Raw genomic sequence first — 17,725 nt, forward strand, 5'->3', positions numbered from 1 at the left:
TCTTGACGATTCTTAAGCCACCATGCCAATGTCAAGAAATGGTAGCACGCAATGAATAACAAAGTCAAACCTTTATGAAACAAATCGCGCATCTTGCCTATTTGTAAACTACCATATAAATGTCAAGAAATGGTAGCGCGCAAGTAATCTGTTACTCATTTAAGAATTAAACCAAGAATATGAAAATTCTCATAACGGTGTTGGGACAGTCCAACCACCGTCTTACCGCCTGGAACAATGATCACCAATGAAGGATGAAGGGCAGAAGACTGGAAGATCCAAATAGGCCGCTGGGACAGGAGCTCAGGAAGAAGCTGCTGCTCTGCAACGGGACCCCTGAATAGTGAGCACTGGGAGTTGGGCTGGCTCTCTTTTATAAAGTCTTGGCCCAGCCCAGAACCACGCCCAGGCATGTTGCAGGGAAAGTCTCTGGAAGGCCCCGGAAGGGGGCCATACCCTAACACACTCTGAAAACCTGCAGCAATACATTGCAAAAGAACAGTATTTGTAAGCATATTAAAAATAAGTTTTCAGGATTGAACTCTGCAATGCAAAAGGTTAAACCATAACATATCAGCACAATGCATAAATTACTTTGCTTTGAGAGTGCTGGGTTTTTGCATTTTTGTCGCCAGTAGAGCGCGTACTGCTCTGGTGTTGACAGTTAGGGATAGGGGAGGTGGGCACCTCACTATCCAAGTTGGCAGAGAGAGAGAGAAGGAAGACCTCCCTAGAGGGACGTTTCAGTTTTAGATGGGTCCTTTCACTGTTGGGATGGAATCACTACTCAGAGGGAGTGACCATGGCAGGAGGATGTAAGGCAGAGTTGGGCCTGCAAAGGGACAGCCTGTTTTCTTCACTGTCCTCCTCGCTTGACAAGCCAGGAAGACTCTCCCAGGGTTGGGCTGAGTTTCCTGGGCATGTAGGCTGGGGGGGGGGGCTTGTGTGAGAAATACGGCTCATTGCAGAAGCCTCCTAACTTTTTGCCCCCATTTTTCCCTTTTTGCTGGTGCTTTTCTGACTCTGATGGTGCAGGGGGTACTGCCAACCAGTCCCAGGGCCTGTGCTCTATGTAAAACCAGTAAGCACATTAGGTTAATTATAATAGGCAATATTAAACTACATATAAGTACCTAGTATATGGTAAGGCATGTAGGTTTAGGACACCAGCATAGGTAGTGCACCCATAGCTGCACTGCTTAGGTGCCCAGTGTCATCTTAAAGGCAGACCTGCCTTGCTGGCTGCTTTTAAATTAAAGTTACATGCAAATTCAACTTTGGAATCAGAAGTACTTCTAAAGTTTTAAACTACCTTATTTTTACATATGAGTCACCACTAAGATGTGCCCTATGTGCCCCTAAGGTTGAGTGCCATGTAACTATAAGCAAGGACCTTATAAAAATAGTTGAATAAGCCCTGATGAGGTAAGACAGCCAAATTCATTTTTCCTTCATTGTAGTGAATGGCCTCCATAGGCTAGAATGGGTAAACTTATTTTAATTTATAAAGTCCCCTAAAGTTCCACATACATCACGTTTGGTATCAAATTAATTGTTATTATAAACCACACAACTTACAATTGTTGGATTTAATATAACTTGTTCAGGTAAAGAGTTTTAAACTTCACCTAAAAAGTTGCCAACTTCAGCCCTGTAGTGCTTTGCTGTGATTGGCCAGCCTCTGGCAGCCTGGCCAGGCTGCCTTGATGAATTGTGAAGTAGCCTGGGCTAAACACAAAAAGATGTGCCTGGGGGAGGAGATCTTCCCTCAGCAGGTGAAAAGGCAGTAAGGGAGAGGGCAACCAAACTGGTCTTCAGAGGCAGGGAAGGACATTTGAAGCAATCCAGCACCTCTCTCACATCCTGCAAACCCAGACAATTAGGTGTCCCCCTGATTAGATTAGGAGAGGGCAGGAGATGGGTGTGTTTAAGATTTTTAGCCACACTAGTGGGTGGGATAAGCCAGATGTAACCTCTAAAAATCACTTTCAGCCATTATGGATTTTGAGGAATGTTGCTCCCTGGGATTGATTTTGCCACACTTCCCAGGAGGTAGTCATCACAAGGGGAAGGAACCTGCACCTGATTGGAGAACCAGGATCCCCTTGCGTTTCACCCAGGAGCAAGGATAAAACTGGCACTGGCAAGTCGAACCTCTGGGGAACATGGCGGTCCGCTAGCGCGCAGACCGCGGTCCCCGCCCTCCGCCTCACTCACCGCCAGCTCTCCCGCTGGGGGGACGAGTCTCGTTTTGCGTTTTCTTTTATTTTTTTATTATTTTTACCTACCTGGCGTCTCCGGCGGATGGGCGCTCCACACGTTGTGGTCCCCTCTGACCAGACGAGCCCGCCGCTGCTGCCGCACTGGATTCGAGCTGCCTGGTCACTTCACCAGTAGAGAGGGGCGGCAGCCAGGCTGCATTTACAGGGTAGCAGAGGCAGAGCCAGCACAGGCTTGTCCCTGACTCTGCCCTGCCTGCACCAGGATCCACAAGGTGAGCTGGCCTCGGAGCATCTATATGTTGGCGATTTTGATGTTTTGGAGCAATTTCTTACGCTTCAGGCCCCTCTTCACCGGCCCTCCTGCATGACCCCCAGGCACCCATCTGGGCCGGGGGCCAGAACACGGCTACGAGGGCAGAAGTTGTCCTCCTCGAAGGCCGGGTTGGACTCTCCAGCTTCTTTTACAGCTCCATTAGCACTATCGTCTCCGGGTGCTGGGGTAAGAAGTAAGAGTGCAGCCAAAGGTAATGCCCCTAAACTTTTTGTACCTCCACATTTGCAAAGTGAGGGAGGGGTTTCTATTTCAATCTTTCAAGCCCCACTGGCTAAAATTACTGCAAGTTTAACTACTGGGCTGCAAAAAGTTACCCCCTCCCTTAGGTCTTTCTTTAAAATATTAGATCAGTCCAGTGCTCCACAAACAACACCCACTTCTGCGGTAAATAAGGCTGTGAACATGTCTAATATGGCAGAAGCTCTACCCCCGCTGGTTTCGCCACACAGCCTGGTGATGCAGGAGATAGATCAGGATACAGCTGGGGGGGCCTCTGTGCCTCCATGCGAGGCAGAGTCCAATAGAACCAATGTAGCCCATACGGATTTCCTCCTCCAGTCATTACTGCATTAGACGAGAGACACATTTGCAGTTTCTGAATCCAACCACGCTAAAATACAGGGGCTCTGTGATGGTCTGGATGCGAAAATCACTAATCTTACGGAGAGATTAGGGACTTTTGGAATTCTCTATAGGTGCACTACAGGCAGAAGTGGAGCTTAATTCCCATGAGGTTCAAATACTGAAACGAAGTGAGAAGGTCCTGAGAGAGAAACTGTAATCCCTGGAAAATCACTGTAGGAGGGATAATCTCAGATTTTTGAATATTCCAGAAGGTGTGGAAGGGGACTGTATTAAAGACTTTATAATAGCCTTGATCAAAGACCATATCCCGATGGTGACCTCCCTTGATCTGGCTTCAGAAATTCAAAGAGTCCATCTGGACCCTTTCAAGAGAAATCCTAACAAGGAGAAACCTAGAAAGGTGCTGGTTAATTTTGCCACATATCGAGTAAAGGAACTGATTCTTGCAGAAGCTCTCACAGTTCAGGGTTTTCAGCATGAGGGTTGGTCATTCCTAATAAGATCTGATATGTCTAGGGCAACGTTAGACCTACGTTGGAGGCTGGGGAAGGCTTTGCAGGAGTTTAAGTCTTTGGGTGCCACTCTACAATTGAGGTTTCCCGCCACTCTGAGGCTAATGCGGAAAAACAAAATGTATAATTTTCGTGATCCCCAATAAGCGAAGGTTTTGATTGATCAGATAAAAGGGGAGAGCTAGTGGGTTGCAGAGGGCTGGGTCCTAAGGGTAGTATGATTCACCCAATAAGGTTTCAAGGAGGGTTCTGCAGGGAGGCTTTGGGGAAGGGTAGTATGACACATTTTTTAACAATCCGATTAAGGTCACAATGGGTGGGGAGCAGATGGGGTAAAAATCCCCCCCAAAATTGAGTCCTTGCACGATTGTATAACTGTCGGGGTCAGACAAGAGTTTCTCATTTGGATAAGGACACAATGATGTGCCCCGGCGATATCTCTTAACTTAAAATTTTGACCTGGAATGTAAATGGCCTTAGAGTGAGCAGTAGAAGAAGGAGAATTCTTGAGTTCCTAAGACTGTCTAATAGCCAGATCATTCTCCTGCAGGAGATACATCTAAGATATGAGAAGTGTATGAGTATTCTTAAGTCACAAAGATGGATCACCCACTTTGCTTGTACTAAACAATCTTGTAATGTGAAAGATGTCGCGATTACAGTAAAGAATAACGTTCGAAGTCTGTTGATAGACATCAGTGCTGATCCTAGGAGGAGATAGGTCTTGGCAAATATCAAGTTAGGAGGGCTCCAACACACTTTAGTATCCTATTATGGCCCTAATGTGGATGACCCGGGCCCACTTAGTGTCACGTACTGCGCTGGACTTCTCACCTCTGGATTTCGGATTGGCGAATACACCAAGTCTTCTACAGGTCCTGGGTACTCCCAGATAAGGGCGACCCCTTCTAGTAGCCACGGTGCTGCTTGACAGGCTATGTCAAAGCAGACCGTACCCTCCAGAAGGAGTCCCAGAGGGAAAAAACTCCAACACTGGGGAAAAAACCTCTAAAAGGAACTCTTGAAGGAAAACAAGAAAAAACAGGACTTGACAACAGGAAACAAAAATAGGCAATATCCAGGGTAAAAGGCAGGAAAAAAGAATAAGGCAAAAATATCCCAAGGCAAAAAGCAGGAACAAAGAACAGGCAAAAATCTCCCAAGGCAAAAGCAGGAACAAAGAACAGGCAAAAATCTCTCAAGGCAAAAAAACAGGAACAAAGAACAGGAGCGAACAGCACAACCAGAAGGAAGTGTTTGCAACGCAAGGAGGAACAAGACTGACTGACTTATATAATGAGAAAAGGGAAGTGACATCACAGGAAAAGGAAGTAACACCATCTTGGATTGGGAAAAGCCCATAGACCAGTATAGGAAAAAGAAAGTAGTATAAAAGAAAAACAGAGCATGCTGGGACAAAAACACGAAGAAGACAAGATGGACACAACATGGATAGAGACAGGCAAAAGGACCAACAAAAACCCACCACCAACAACAAAAGAAGAAAAAAGGGCTACAAGTAAGTGTAGCGCGACTGGGAGCGAAATATGTGCTTCCCAGAAAGCATAGTCAAAAAACGCAGGGAACGGCGCTCCGAATACCGGTAGCGCGTTCCAGCCGCGAGGACAGAAAGAGACGCTGTGTCAGAGCGCGGCGTTACACTTAGGGATCTACATGAGCAACTGATCGGAAGAGCTCAGAATTTGATAATAGCTGGCAGAGACTTTAATGTTTTGCTGAATCCTTTCCTAGATAGGTCTACCCCAGACCGGCTTTTAGTACACCTAATATGAGAACTTGCTTACACAATATAATGGAAAATTTTGGCTTGACTGATCCTTGGCAAAACAGAATGGGACAGACCAAGGAGTTCACTTTCTGGAATAAGAAACTTGGACATGCTTCCAGAATTGACTTCTTTCTGATAGACATTAAACTTCGAAACAACCTAATGGCAATCTCCCACCAGCCAAGCCATCTCTCGGACCACTCAGCCGTTCAGCTGACTATAAGCCTCTCTAACCGTTGTGCATGCACTAGATGGACACTGGATCGTTCTCTCCTGGGGGAAGAAGAGATTGTCCTAAAGTTGAAAAGGGACTCCAAGGAATTGTTTACATCAATTTAGGTTCCACTCCAATAACCACAGTCTGGGATGGATATAAGGTCTTTATCCGTGGAAAATTGATTTGCTATGCTGCTTTTAGAGCCAAGAGAACCAGAACAACAATAGAGACTCTTGAGGGTAAACTTCATACCCTGCAAGAGCAAAGACTATTCTCCCAGGACGCAACAATGCATGTAGACCTACAGTATCAAATCCAGGAAGCCCAAAATTCACTCGAGGTCTTTTTAGAATCAATTGTGAAGGGTAGTTGGGAAGCTAGTAAACTGGTGCATTTTGAGTATGGCGAAGGCTGTGGCAAATTATTAGTTTGGAAGACTAGGTCTGATAACGTTAGGAATAGGATTAAAGGAATATTACTAGGTGAAACTGGCAGAATCTCCTCAGAAGATCAAGACATTATAGGAGAACTTGTCAAGTTTTTTTCTGAATTATACAGAGATGACTCAGTGATCTCAGCAGAGGCGATTGAAGAATGTTTGAAGGGAGATACACTACCCAAGTTAGATCCAGTTAAGAATTCAAGCCTCAATCAATGTTTTCTCCCTAGCGAGATAGATATTGTTATTGCTGGCTTGAAAAATGGGAAGGCTCACGGTCCAGATGGAATTCCTGCCAAAGTATATAAACTTCTGAGAGACAAGCTTGCACCAGTTTTGATCCAGTTAATGAACTCCATTCTCATAGATTCCTCTCCGGTCCCGCCCTCCTGGAAGAGGCTATTCTAACCTTAATACTAAAGCCCCAGAAAGATGATAGAAAATGTGAGTCCTATAGACCTATTTCACTGCTCAATAATGATTATAAAATCTTCGTGCAATTGCTTGCTAGGAGGTTGAATAATGTGATCAGTGATTTAGTGCATTAACCAGAAAGGCTTCATGAGAAATAGACATCTAGGGGACATGACTCACAATCTTGTTGCTGCAATTGATATCGCATCCACATTTAACATGCCTCTAACCATAGCCACAACTGATGCTGCCAAGGCTTTTGATAGAGTGAGCTGGCTCTTCCTGCAGGTGGTAATGGACCGCAATAACTTGGGTGAAAACGTTCTTAATGCAATTAAAACTATTTACAAGGCTTCATTAGCTCGGGTTCTGGTTAATGGCATCTTTTATCCCCACATTTTAAGATTGAACGGGGACACAACAGGGTTGTCCTCTCTCCCCTCTTCTCTTTAATCTTTATATTGAGCCTCTGGCTAGGAGAATCAGGGCAGATCAAAAAATCATACCTTTTCAGCACCACAACTGGGTTCTGAAGGAAGCCCTATATGCGGATGATCTTCTGATATATACACAGAGCCCCCAATGTGCTCTTCCAGCACTTTTGGAAATTATTGTTAGTTTTGGAGAAATCTCAGGCTATATAATTAACACAGATAAATCTGAAGTAATGACCTGGAATGGCCCTCTGGACAACCCATTAAAGACTAAATCCGATATTTAGGGGTCAAAGTGGTCGAGAACCTGGCAGAGATGGCCCAAGTGAACTTCATGCATCATCTAAGGGAAACAAAGAAGTTACTCCTTCAATGATCACACTTACGTCTCTCTATTTTAGGTAGAACTAATTTAATAAAGATGGTGCTACTGCCCAAATTCACGTTTATCTTTAATGCTATCCCTTTATCTTTTAAAACTGAATGGCTAAGGCAACTGCAGGGGGGTATTAGTTAGCTTCATCTGGTTCTATAAAAAACCTAGAATAGCATGGATGAAATTGAGAAAGAAAAAGCTAGACAGGAGAATTGCACTTCAGGACTTCCAGCTTTACTACTGGGCATTCCAGCTGAAGAACGTTAGATCACTTCTCTACAATGAGTATCTATCCCCTCGACTTCAGGCTCTGATATGGTGTTTTCGGAACCAGGGAACACAGTTTCTTTATAAATTTGGCTACCCCGGGTATTACAAAAAAGTTAGATTAAAAACTCTTTATAATGCCTGCAGCATCTGGTATGCAGTAAGAAGAAGACTGGGTATCCCATTTTACAGTTAGCTGGCCGCAATCTGGAATCCTCCCGGTACTCCGATATGTCTCCTGGATGTACTAGCTAAGCCATTGAAAGAGGGAGGAATTGTGCAGTGGAGTCAACTAGTCAGTGGGGGCTCTGTTAGCTCTTGGGAATCCCTATTTGAAGCAACCAATGCTAAATTATCTAGGTTCAAGGCTGCAAGGAGAACCTAAGGCCGGGTGTTCTACGGGTTGGGAGAAGGAAATTACCGGTCCACTGAGCCAAAAGAAAGAGGTTTCAAAGTGGTATTGGGCACTTATACAAGAAAATGCATCTTGCCCACCCTCTACAGATGGATGGGATCTGGTGTTCCCTGCATTAGATCTTTCTTATTTCTGGCGGGCATACATGAAGATTCTTTGGTCTGTGGTTAAGTCTGCCCCCCTGCGGCGGAACCACTTGTTCACCATATATCGGGTTTACTGAACCACTAAAAGGCTTGCTAGAATAGCTTTTCAAGGAAAGAGTGGTTGCCCAAAGTGTGACCCAGAGGGGGCAAATGATATCATCTTTGGTGGCAGTGCCCGAGGATTCACACTTTTTGGGAACAAGTGGGTAAGTCGATCTTGTCTCTTATAAATAGGCGTAGTGAGATAACTCTTCCAATAGTTGTATTTGGGTTATACAAGACTGCTGAGAGGAATTTGTGTGATAGATTGGAGAGACCTCTGATGCATCTCTTTTTCTATTTGATTCTGATAGTCCGGCAGGAAATATATATTAAGTGGATCTCTAGTCTCCCCCCCACTCATAGGATTGGTTGTTGTCAGTTAAGAGAATCTCCGATATTTGTAGTAATGGCTCAGATAGGTCCCTTAGAATGTGGGAAAGCTTTTTTGTTTTTTATAGAACCATCTCTTCAGGCATTAGGCCAGTGTGAACCATTTAGGTACAACTTGATCTGACACTTGAGTCTTGGTTTCGGTAGGAGTCCAATGATTAAGTTTTAAGATCCAACTGCTAGGAGGATGGGGGAGGACTGGTTCTGCCCCCCCCCAAGGCTGATGGGGGCCGCTCGCTACCTGAGCTCTGGTGGACCACCAGGCCGATGATCAGGGCCGGGACGTGATGTGGCTTCTCCTGTCTGTATTTGGCTATATATGAGGACTCAATAAAAATTAAAAAAAAGAATAAAACTGGCAGACCTGCACCCACACCTCAGGTTCCTACCAGATTCCAACAAGGAAGAACTACAGGAGAAGAAGGACTGCCCTGCTGGACCCCTGACCTGCACCTGGACACTGCACTCTGAAGGAACGCACCAGATGCACACTTGGGCATTACCACTAAAACGACTTTGTCTGGCTTCAACTGGTTCAAGGAGGGACTCCCTGTTTGCTACAGGTGAAGAATTGCTAACCAGAGTCCCCTGCACCAACTCCTGAAGCAACTGACCAGCTGACCACTGTTCAGTGGGCAAATTGGAGTTTGCACCAGGTGCATTCTGGGAGTTGTAGTCCGCACCCTCAAGGAGCATCTCAGAGCTTCTGGAACCATGGGGTGAGCTGTGGACCTCAAAAGAACCTTAAAAGAACATTTGGAAGAAGATCCAGAAGTTTGGAGCAGTTTGCAGAACTTTTGGAAAAAAGCTCCATAAAGGGAACGACCCGCCACAGCAACTCTAGCCGGCTTGCCCCAACTGCGACCCGGCTTGACTTGCAGGTTTGTCGTGGTGAAAAAAATCGTTGAAAAAGTGACTAAGTCCGAACATGGAAAGTTGGCCAGGACCTTCCAGGCAGTGTTCCGAAGAGGGCTCCACGGAAGTTGGATCAAGATTCAGTTTTGCCCCGGACGAAGGATTTTCATCTAAAAAAAAACAATTAAGTCCGAAGGTAAAAATCTCCACGAGGGCTCTTGCACCGCATATCAGAGGAAGAGTTGAAGGAGGTTGGATTGAACTGGCGACTTGGTCCCGCTGAAGAAAATCTCCAGAAAAACGACTAAGTCCTAAGGTAAACCTTTAACTGAGGCCTCCCACAAGCTGTAGCTGAGCAGGGCTCCATCGCATCAGCCTCAAACTTTGACTTTGCCCTCGTCGAGGTGCGACCAGATGACCAGATTGGCACTATTTGTTTCTAAACGTTAAAAAGCATTAATTCTTTAAAAGTTGATTTCTCTGGTTCCCCTTATCCGATTTCAATCGTTTTTGTGTCATTTTAAAAATAAAAATATGATCTATTTGTGTTGGATTTTTATTGTGCTTTGTGTTTTACTTATTTTCTGTTTTTTGATTGTTAAATGTTTTACACATATGTTGCCTAAATTAAGCCTTGACGCTTGTTGCCAAGCTACCAAGGGTTGAGCTGGGCTTAATTTATTGAGACCTAACTGGAACTAAGTGGAGGTTAGTAGCCTATTGCTAAGTGTAGGTACTTACCTGCCCTTACCAATACCCATTTTCCAACAGTAGTGTATATCTTGAACTATAGCTGTCTGAAATTGTATGTAGGTAGCATGAAGTTGCAGGTACATAAAAGTATCCTACAGCACTTGAGAACGATCCACCAAGGAGATGTGTCATATCCCTTAGCGAGGCACATGAAGGAGACACATGCAAGCAGGCTGAATGAGGTTGTTGATGGTATCCCGAAAGATGGAAAGGGAGGAGAAAGTGTGTATTCTGGAATCACTGTATGTACTTGAGTTTTATTGCAAGGAGCCTAATTGCCTGAACTGCAGTGAAGAGTTGCATGTACATCTATAGGAGCATCTCTGTTTTTAATCTGTTTGAAACTCTGAGTATTTTGATTTTAAAAATCTATTTAATTGCATTTTTTCCATAGGGCTGGATGAACAGAAAAGAAAGTGGAAGAGCTATAATATCACGTTTGTTCAGGATTTGAGTTTGGGGTATGATTTTGCCCACTCAGGCACAATCTGATAAGTTGGAATTAATGTATTGAGGCAGTGCCATTATGATAATGCTAGTATGAACAACATAATATGGACATGTACATACAGGTTTTTAAAGATATGCCCACTGGGGCTTAATCAAATGTGTCTTCATAATGCAAGTTATAGTTGTGTCACAAGGTAACGCTGCAATGTTTGGTACAAGATTAAGCAATGACAATCTTTATTCTGTAACTTGTTGTTATCATTGTATGTTGTTTGGATACACTAGTGGTGAATTGTTGCCAATTTCGTAATCGCAAAACAAACATGTTTGTGCAGAGTTTAAGACAACTGGTCTTGTGTACCATGAGATATAACAGTTGCGCTACTTTGACTACTTTGAATAGTGATATAGGGCCAGATGTATCAAGCTCCCAGTTTGCATTTCTTAAATAGCAAATTTTAAGAAATCGACATTTTAGAAATGCAAAATGGGATGTATGAAAATTGCAAGTCAGGCATAGCGATTTCTTAAAATTCGAAGTCGCAATATGCGAGTTGCAAATACCGAATCACAAAACATTGCAAATCGTTTTTTGCAAATCGCAAATTGCGAAAACAGCAACCTGGAACAGCCTGATGACATCACAACCAGGAAGTGAGTCAGTCCATGCTGAAGCTCCACCCACAGGAACAGGCAGAGAGACCCAGCCAAGCACCAGGGAGGAAGTCTTGAGAGCCAGCCAGGACCAAACAGGATTATAGCTACTGATGGGAATGTGACGGAGAAAGGAGAGAGGAAGCGTAAACTCAAATTCAGTGAGCAGGAATTGGAGGTGATCACCAAAGAGGTGATCAGGAACCACAACAAACTTTTTGGAAAAAATTCACTACAGTGTGGTCAGACATCCAGACAAAAATATGCGCAGTGGGTGTTGCGCAGCGCTCCGTCGAGGAGATACGCAAGCGATGGTACGACTTGCGTTCATATGCCAAAGAGAGGGTAGCAAGCAGGCTGAACGAGACAAGGAGCACCGGAGGAGGACCACCCACCCAGACACCATCTACACCAATAGAAGAAATGGTGGAGTGGACACTGCTTCCTTAAGCTGTCAGTGGTGTCACTGACATTGACACCTCAGGTACATCCAGCACAGCAAAGGTAAGGGCAGTAATGGTGTGTTTCCCCATATGTGCATGTCCAAATGCCCCTTAGAAAATAGCAATGGCACTATGCAGTGTGGTAAGTAGCCCATGCCACATCTTACATACAACACAACAATGCCTTATGGGAGTGGTAGTCCACACCCCTAAAGTGCAACTACCACATAAATAACAAGATAGTGTAAAAACCAAACAGAGAAACAACACAAAAGACTCTCAGTGATACTATGCCAGTGTAAATTTAATACTATTATGCAACTATTTGAGTACTAATCCAAAAATGACATACTGCACATTGTTGTTGCAGATGTTCTGGTCCCTGACGCAGCAGAAGGTGGAGATGTGGGGGATAGCGAAACTCAGCCACAGTCCGACTCAGCACCAGTGAGTCCTTCATACAAGCACCAACTAGACGCAGGACAAGAGTGCTACCTCTCCCTGAGTATAACCTGGACTCTGATGAAATGCCAGATGAAGTACCCACACCACCCCCAGAGGCTAGAAGCACTGACAGACAGCAGTCCCTGCCCCAGCTTCAGTCCACTCCCCTCAGGAGGTGTCGCAAGCAGGCAGACAGTGCACAGAGGAAGGTGAGGGCCCATCACTGTTTGGTGGCCTTGAGGCTTTCATGCTGTAAGTTCAGCGACTGCAATGTAAACACATGAGGTCAATGCACAGGCAGTTGGTGTCAATCAATCATAACATGGGCTTAATGCACAGGCAGTTTGAGTCTCACAAAGACAACATGGGATCAATGCACAAGCAGGTGGATGCACTCAATGAAAACATGGTATCAATGCACACGCAGTTCGAGTCTCTCAATGAAAACATGTGCAACCTGCATGAGGGACAGCAAACAGCAGGAGAAAACGCAAAGGAGATGACTAGCACCATTAGGGTACTCTGCACTTTGATGCAGCAGGAGCATGTCAGTCACCGAAAGGCGTCTTCACCAATTGATGGGCAGGTTGGATGGGTTCTGCAGATCTGTCAATCGGCTCACGACCACAACTGCTTTGGTATCAGGACGTGCTGTGGGCATACAAGTGGAGATGGCACATTGCAGTCGGGACGTTGCACAAGGATTGGTGAAAATCACCAATGTTTTGGAGACAATGCAGACAGCACGGAGTGCTACAAACAGCGAACTGGGTGGTGGGGATAGTGAGGAGCTCTCTAGCCTCAGCAGTCTCACAGCCCCTGTGATGGATCCTAGGCGTCACAGTACCAGACACAGTACTGTCTTGGAACCTGCTACAAGAGGTGCCACCGAGACCACTGAATATTCAAGTGGAGTGCGTGGACATAGGAAGTAATGTTGAGAGATACAGGAGACTTGCATATCATGTAGCAAAGCAGTGATACTATGATGCTAATAGTGTGACACTGTTACTTGCATCTGTTTGTGTACAGTGCATACCTATGTCCTAATCGCACATATATTACCTGAAGTCAAGGCAATAAAGATGCTACCTACAGCAATACATAAAATTAGACATGGTATTGTCATTACTTACATCAGAAATAGTAGCGCGTGATCTCAGCACGTCCATGTCTGCCCTCTGCTGCACTGCTTCTGTCTGTTGGCTGAAGGGGTGGCAAGGGATCATCATCCTCATCTGAGTCAGGCTCGATGGGGTTCCACAGGTATGCCCCTCATTGTTACAATGTTGTGCACATGGCACAAGTAGCCACAATTATGTGTGTGGTTTCAGGGCTGTATTATAGCGCACCACCACTCTTGTGTAAGCATCTGAAAAGGCTCTTCAACAGACCGAAGGTCCTCTCTACAACGCTGTGGGTTGTCCTGTGAGCAGCATTATACCTCCTTTCGGCTGGCGTTGCAGGATTCAGATAGCGCATCAGTATGAAGGACCACATGGCATAGGCACTGTCTCCTAGAATGACAGGTGAGTAAAATGGGTAATTGTTATCTGTGACTTCACATATATATCAAAGCAACATTGTCAACTATAACATTACTAATAAGGTATCCTTCGCCAAGCTCCCCAACATGTAGTCTTGTGTGTATTCCACTGTGCCGAAAGATGTAAGAGTCACGTGTGCTACCTGGGTATCTGGCCACAAGATCCGTTATAATGTTGGAGGCATTGCTAATTACTTGTATGTTCATAGAATGTGTACTTTTACGGTTCAGATAAACATACTCTGTGGCCGATGGTGGACAGATAGCTACATGTGTCCCATCGATGGCGCCTATTACATGTGGGAATTGGGCAATCTGGTAGAAATTGAATTTTGTTTGTAGTAATTCCAGTGGGGTGTTGGGGAATCTTATGTGCTGTTGAGGCACTGAGAAATGCATTGAAGAAGCATGAGAGAACACTCTGTGAGACACCTCCAGCTGCTGCTATGACCCCGTGATAGCACCCTGAGGCTAATAGTTGCAAAGAGCATAATACCTGCACATGGGTGGGTGTGCTATTGGTCCTGGGTGCGTTTCGCTGCAGTAGGGGTGTAGATCAGCTATCAGCTTAAGTATCATGGCTGAGCTTAACCTGTACTTATCATATATCTACTCCTCTATCTGGTCAAAAAGGGTAATGCGCACTCTGAAAATGCGCTCCTGTCTCCTCCTCCCTCTTCTCAAACCTGCCAGGATCCTCATTCTACTCGCCATCATGTAGAGTGCAGACACTGTGGAAAGGAGGCTGAGTCATTCTGGGCCTCTTCATATAGGTTGCACCTGTTTACCACCTGATTTCCCTTTGTGGTAATATGCACATGCAAAAAGAATTCCGCAAATCATCGCAAATTGCGACTTTTTGATAAATTGGATTACGATGCAGAATTTGTGAATCACAGATTGCGATTCGCAAATTCACATCGCTATTTGCGATTCGCACACTGTGATTTGCAAATTCACATCATACTGCAATTCGCATTTACCTGTCGCAGTTGCAAGGAATCTCTATTTTAGCGATTCCTTATATTTGCTCTGCGAATGGCTTTCATACACCATGAAAGGCAATTTTGCATTCGCAAATGGTGGAATTTACTGATTCACACCATTTGCGAATGCAAAATCCTTTGATACATCTGGCTCATAGTGCAATAACGAGACACTTGATTTCGCAACTCGTTAATATCGTTATATGGCATTCGCATTCCCTAGTTGTAAAATCCAATCCTGCTGGTTTGGAAAAAATGAAATTTTTTAAAGCACGATGTGAAACACCGGGTGTCATGTTAGGGGTTAAAGGTCAAAGGAAAATAGTTTCCACAGGTTGAGAAAGGCAACTAGGTTGCCGAAAAGCGTTCTGGCATTGTATTTATCTGCCATATGGATTAAATATACACATTCACTGCCCTATACAGTGCCTGTCCTTTTTTCAGGGAAAAAGGGAGTGGTAATATTTGACACGGAGACGCCACGTCAGAACGAGCACCACTGGCATTTTGGCAGCAGGAAGGCAGCATCGAAGAAAAGGTGGTGTATATATATATATATATATATATATATATATATAAAACCTTACAATTAGGACCTAGGTTCTATAGAAAATTATTTTGTTTGACTTGCCTATATCTTTGGTACCGGTTGATGAATTTTTATGAAATAAAAAAAAAAAAAAATCAACACTCCCATCAGCTGCTGGCTATAAAGTATTGGGGTCCCAAAACACTTTTTCCCCCATGCATTTTTCCGTAGGGATTTTGAACAGAAATAGTGCCCAAACCATTCGATGGAATTACACCAAATTTGGCAGAAAGGTAGCTCATTGTCCAGATAGCGACCTTTTAATTATTTTGTTGCAAATACTTTCAGTGCTTTTTGAAAAATTAAAGGCAATCCATATTTGTATATATAGGGACGCAAAGGCTCCACAAACCCTCCTGATCTCATGCTGAAATCTGATTGGCTGACAACACTATAACAATGAAGTGTTGGCAGCCATGTTGGGACTCGGCTACAGCTAAGTCCCAGAAACAACTAAAAAAAATAAGAAAAAGGGCCAGGGTAGAGTCACCCCGACCGCTTAGCTCTGGTGCTGGAGTCCCAGAGGCACACCCCAGGGCATAAAAAGCATTTTTTTTTTAAAAAATGTGTGAAGACCTGCTGATTTTTTTTTAAAAACAAGCATGGGCTCCCACACTTGTTTTGTAAACAGCCCCTAGATGGGCCGGGTCCTGGGGGCAATAATATTTTGAATGAAAGGCCCCTGCCTCCCCAACAGCCCCAGGGACTGCCACCTCCCTGGGGCACAATTACTAATCGAATGCAGGGGGTCCACGCGGCCCCACCAAACCAGGGGATCCCCACCTCCCCTGGGCTTTAAACAAATATAAGGTGGCCCGGCCCTCCCACAGCCCCAGGGGCCGCCACCTCCCCGGAGCTTTAAACAAATATGATGTGGGGGTTGCGCGGCCTCTCTGCAGCCCCAGGGACCACCACCTTCCCGGGACTTTCAATAAAAACAGTGCAGTGCGCCACACTGCCCCCCCATCCCGAAGCGCTGCCACCACCACAGGATACAATTAAAGAGTGAAGACGGTACATTTCAGAACCCTGAACCACTAGAACCACCACTTCCCCAAGGCAATACTCATTGGAGGGGGGGCACATGGCTTCCCTTGAGGAGCTAATAATGGCCCTGGGGACCACCACCTCCCAAGGCCGGCTCCTGCTATGTCCCGGAGTGCGCACCCCTGGTACACAGTTATTTGCTTTTGCTTGGTGAAAGCAGACAGCTCCCACCAAGCAAAAGCTGTCAAACAGCTCTTGCTGGCAGAAAGAGGAGTTTTCATCTGATTCCCTCCATGCAAATATGTGTTCAGATCAATAGATGAAAACAGTGCTCCCACAAGCAGGGAGATGCTTTTTAATGCTGCTTCCTGCTTGTGGGAGCAATGACGGCTCCCACAGGGTGAGGGGAGCCAGCTAGGACTGATGGGACCTTCAGGCTCCCCCACGGTCCTGTCCCTCTCTCTCTTTTTCATCCCATAATGGGATGGAAGAGAGAGAGAGAGAAAGATTGTTATTGCAATAGTCTCTCCTTGCAATGACTTCAAACAGTAAGACTAGCAAGATGTTTGATATGAATTCTTTAGTTACGTTTAGATGCAGGGTGGAACATAGTCACTTCTGGGCTAATAGTTAAGGTCTTGTGCTGTCACTCAGTAGGCTGAAGGTTCAAATCCTAGTATCGCTTTGCAGTGTGTTTGTTTATTTACTAGTGTTTTGAATTATCTCATTTTGAGTATATTATTAAGCTAAGCCTAAAAACTCTTTCTATCTCTCCCTCTCTCTTTCTCTCTTTCTCTCTTTCTCTTTTTCAATCACTTTCTCCCACTAACACACCCACTCAGACCCTTCTGCTCCCAGTCACAGACCCACTAAGTCACTCTTGTACCCATTCACAGACCGTCTCAGACCCTCGTGAACTTACTCACAGATCCATTCAAAGACTCGCGCACCCACTCACAGACCCACTCAGACTTGTGCCCTAAGTTAACCATAATTCGTGCCCTCACCATGCATTGCTAATTACCCCACAAATTACAGCACTCATGACACCACTCACAAACCCACTCAGACTTGTGCCCTAAGGTAACTATAACTCACGCCCTCGCCATGCATTGCTAATTGCCCCACAAATTACAGCCCTCATGACGTCTTTGATAACATCAAGAATAATATCAATTTAATGTTTGTAGTAACATTTCTGACAAAAAACTGTGCATCACGGGGACTGCAAGTTTAAGTTACCTTAGGGCACGAGTTTTTGTTACTTGAGATAACTCTAACTATAACATATGAATTTCTATGGTTTTGTACGTTTAAAATGTGAGACTAACTATAACGTTCCTGTAACCTTTGGTTCTAAAAGTGAATATATATATATATATATATATATATATATATATATATATATATATATAAAATAATGATAATACCAGTAA

The sequence above is a fragment of the Pleurodeles waltl genome, chromosome 5 (genome assembly GCF_031143425.1).
Source record: "Pleurodeles waltl isolate 20211129_DDA chromosome 5, aPleWal1.hap1.20221129, whole genome shotgun sequence".
Taxonomy (NCBI): domain Eukaryota; kingdom Metazoa; phylum Chordata; class Amphibia; order Caudata; family Salamandridae; genus Pleurodeles; species Pleurodeles waltl.